The sequence below is a fragment of the Psammomys obesus genome, unplaced genomic scaffold (genome assembly GCF_907164565.1).
Source record: "Psammomys obesus unplaced genomic scaffold, mPsaObe1.curated_primary_1811, whole genome shotgun sequence".
In the NCBI taxonomy this organism is placed as follows: Eukaryota; Metazoa; Chordata; class Mammalia; order Rodentia; family Muridae; genus Psammomys; species Psammomys obesus.
This window is the reverse complement of record NW_026596287.1, coordinates 1,130,550-1,134,932: the sequence shown is the minus strand read 5'-3', so window position 1 is coordinate 1,134,932 and position 4,383 is coordinate 1,130,550. Positions and strand designations below refer to the sequence as shown.

Below are 4,383 nucleotides of genomic sequence, written 5' to 3'. Positions count from 1 at the left end.
TGACAGAAAGACCGACCAACAGACAGCCACACACACACTTGAACAAGTCAATTTTGCTAGTGTAAAACTAAAAAAAAAAAAATCACCTTTAAAATTTTAGATTTGAACATAGCATTCCAGAATCCACAGAAAGAAAAAAAAAAAAAGGAGGGAAATTCAGAGTCCTAATCTGCAACATCACAGAACTGCTATTGTGCAAAATATGCTCTTAAGATCCATGTCTAGAATGTCTAATTCTTTCTTCAAAGCGTGTTTGCATCCTGGATACATGTTTCTCTCTCTAAGAGGAAGAAATGGTTTTGAAGTATATTAAGGGAATAATTTTCCTCTTTACCACTGTGGTTGGCACTTTGGGGAACATTTTTGTTTCTGTGAATTATATGTTTAGTTTATTGGGAGGCTTTGAGAAGAAACCCATACACCTCATTCTCATGCATTTGGTTTTAACAAACATTGTAATCCTTCTTACAAAAGGATTACCAAAGACAATTGTAGCTTTTGGGTTGAGAAACTTCCTAGATGACATAGGCTGTAAGATCATTGTTTACCTAGAGAGGGTGGCCCGTGGTCTCTCCATCTGCACCAGCAGTCTCCTCACTGTGGTCCAGGCCATCATCATCAGTCCCAGAGCATCTGAGTAGAGGAGGTTTAATCCAAACTCTGCATGGCACATCCTTCCATTCTTATCATTCTTTTGGATACTCAGTGCTCTGATCAGTACAAACTTACCATTTTACATTAAAACCACCAAAAATGTGAACCTAACACAGGTTTAAAAAAGTGACAACTATTGCTATTTTTCCCCTGAGAGCTGGATAACAAGATAGATTTTTCTCATCCTCACAGTTCTAAGAGATGCAGTGTTTCAGGGTGCCATGGGAGGGGCCAGTGGCTACATGGTATTTCTTCTCCACAAGCACCACCAGCATGTCCTCTACCTTCAGAACTCCAAGCTTCTCTACAGAACTCCCCCTGAGCTGAGAGCTGCTCAAAGTGTCCTCCTTCTCATGCTCTGTTTTGTTTTCTTCTATTAGACAGATTGTGCCTTTTCTCTATTTATAAATATCTCTTCACAGGACAATTCTTTGATGGTAAATACTCGAGAATTTCTGACCCTTGGTTATGCAACTTTTAGCCCACTGGTGCTGATTCACAGGGATGGGCTTCTGGTTGGATGTTGGCATGCTCACTGGGAAAAACTGAGAAAATGTCTCTCTCATTTATCTGTTTAATAAGTGTGAAGAAACTCTCAGTTCTGAAATATTGTGTATAATCAAAATCTCACAAAGCAATTTAAGCATGTGTTTATTCTTAAACACTTTTCCAAGTGACTCAAAACCTTGAGCTGAGAGAGGAAGACCCTACCAAATTACAGTGACATAGAAACCTCATTTTCCATTTGTCATTCTTTCAGATGGATTTTAAAAACTTTTCTATATTTATATTAATTTACTGTGTATGAATAGTTTGCCTGCATTTATGACTGTGTAGCATATCCATGCCTGGTACCTGTAAAGGTTGGAAGAGATCATCAAACATCTAGTAACTGACTAGAGTTTTATTGTTCTGAAACAGTTAGGAGACATTTAACCTGCCTTCTCTAGAAGATCAGACAATGCCCTTAAATGTTGAGCCATCTCTCTAGCAGTGAAAAAAAATGGCTGTAATTAGGTTTATAAAAGTGGTTTTGCCGCTACTGTGGCTGTGAGCATGAAAATGAAATTTGTAAATCTTATCAAAATTCATAGTGATTTAATCACGTTAGTCCAAGAAATTCGATATCATGTGGTTGCCAGCCTCTGCTTCCCAAGTACTGGATTAAAGTTGTTCACCATCGTGCCTGGTTTAAGAGTAACCATTTTTAAAAGCTCTGATCTCTGACACAATAATTAAGCACTCAGTAGTCTCCCTTAATTAACGGACACTATTGTGCTTGTAATGGAAGATTACAGCATAATTCATTAAACATAAGACACTCAGGACTTTGTATTTCTTCCCTTAGTGTAGTGATAGAATCTAGTCCCTCCCCCATATAAAATGAGATAAAACAGAAGTTGAAAGGCAATAACTAAAGTCGGGTGCTACCTGCTACCAACTCCAGGTACAAGCCAGTGTTCTCATGGTTTAGGCTCCAGAAACCTGCAGAGAAAGAAACTCTAAATCAATCATATATTAATAACTAGGAAGTAGAAGAGAAAAAGCTAAGGTTGGCTTTCCAACTGTTTAGAATATTTTCAAACTTCAGGGATCAAACATCATAGTTTTCCTTATGCTAACATCCTGTTCTATACGAATATGGCTGTATGGGAGATTTGCTACAGTTCTTGGATGAGAAAAAAAAATCATGTATTCTCTAGAAATAAGAAAATCAACTTGATCACAGTGACACAGTTATTAACAAGACTGAAAAAAAAATGGATTAACCAGAGGAAAAATAAAAATTGACTGCAGAACAGAATCCAAGAACACATAAAAGATACCATCCACCATGACCAAGTAGGCTTCAACCCAGGCATGCAAGGGTGGTTCCATATACGGAAATCCATCAGTATATTTCACCATATAAACAAACTGAAGGAGAAAAACCATATGATCATCTCCTTAGATGCCGAAAAAGCATTTGACATAATCCAACACCCATTCATGTTTAAAGTCTTGGAGAGATCAGGGATAAAAGGCAATTACCTAAACATAGTAAAGGCAATATACAGCCAGCCTATAGCCAACATCAAACTCAATGGAGAGAAACTTAAATCTATCTCACTGAAATCAGGGACAAGGCAAGGCTGTCCACGTTCCCCATATCTCTTATACATAGTACTTGAAGTCCTAGCTAGAGTAATAAGAAAAGTAAGGGAGATCAAGGGGATGCAAATTGGAAAGGAAGAAGTCAAAGTTTCACTATTTACAGATGATATAATAGTATACATGAGTGACCTCAAAAATTCAACCAGAGAGCTCCTTCAGTTAGTAAACACCTTCCACAAAGTGGCTGGATGCAAAATTAACTCAAAAAAAAAAAAAATCAGAAGCTCTCCTGTATACCAAAGACTAAAGGGCTGAGAAAGAAATTGTGGAAACAAAACCCTTCACAATAGCTACTAATAACATAAAGTACCTTGGTGTGACTCTAACCAAGCAAGTGAAAGACTTGTTCTAAAGAACTTCAAGTCTCCAAAGAAAGAAATTGAAGAAGATATCAGAAGATGGAAAGATCTCCCATGCTCATGGATCAGTAGGATTAACATAGTGAAAATGGCCATCCTGCCAAAAGCAATACACAGATTCAGTGCAATTCCCATCAAAATACCAACACAATTCTTTACAGACCTTGAAAGAAAAATTCTCAACTTCAAATAGAAAAAAAAAACCAAAAACCCAGAATCATCAAAACAATCCTGTACAAAAACAGATGACCTGGAGGAATCTCCCCCCTTGATCTCAAGCTGTACTACCGAGCAATAGAAACAACTGCATGGCACTGGCATAGAAACAGAATGGCGAATCAATGGAACTGAATAGAAGACCCAGAAATAAACCTACACACCTACAGATACTTGATTTTTTATAAAGAAGCCAAAACCATACAATGGAAAAAAAAGAGCATTTTCAGCAAATGATGCCGGTCTAATTGGTTGTCTTCGTGTAGAAAAATGCAAATAGATCCATACCTATCATCCTGCACAAAACTGAAGTCCAAGTGGATTAAAGACCTCAATATAAAAATGGACTCACTAAACTGGCTACTAGGAAAAGTGAGGAAGAGCCTTGATCTCATTGGCACAGGAGACAACTTCCTGAACAGAATACCAACAGCACAGGCTCTAAGATCAACAATCATTACATAGGACATCATGAAACTTAAAAGCTTCTGTAAAGCAAAAGACACTTTGATCAGAACAAAAGGAGATCCTACAGACTGGGAAAGGTTCTTCACCAACCCTATATCTTACAGAAGACTAATATCTGGAATATATAAAGAACTCAATAAGTTAAACAGCAACAAATTAGGTAATTCAGTTTAAAAATGGGGTACAGAGCTAAACAGAGAATTCACAATAGAGGAATATCAAATGGCAGAGAAACACTTAAAGAAATGCTCAACATACTTAGTCATCAGGGAAATGCAAATCAAAATAACCCTGAGATTTCAACTTATACCCATTAGAATGGCTAAGATCAAACACTCAAGTGACAATGCATGCTGGAGAGGATGTGGAGAAAGGGGAACCCTCCTCCATTGCTGGTGGGAATGTAAACTTGTACAAACACTTTGGAAATCAATCTGGTGCTTTCTCAGACAGTTAGGAATAACACTTCCTCAAGATCCAACCATAACACTCCTAGGCATATATCCAAAAGATGCTCAAGTACACAACAAGG

General features: G+C 37.5%; 1 pseudogene; it reads left to right on the top strand.

The window, feature by feature from the left end:
• The first annotated feature begins 293 nt into the window (after positions 1-293).
• Positions 294-1,203, top strand: LOC129668868 (vomeronasal type-1 receptor 4-like; annotated as a pseudogene).
• The last annotated feature ends 3,180 nt before the right edge of the window (positions 1,204-4,383 follow it).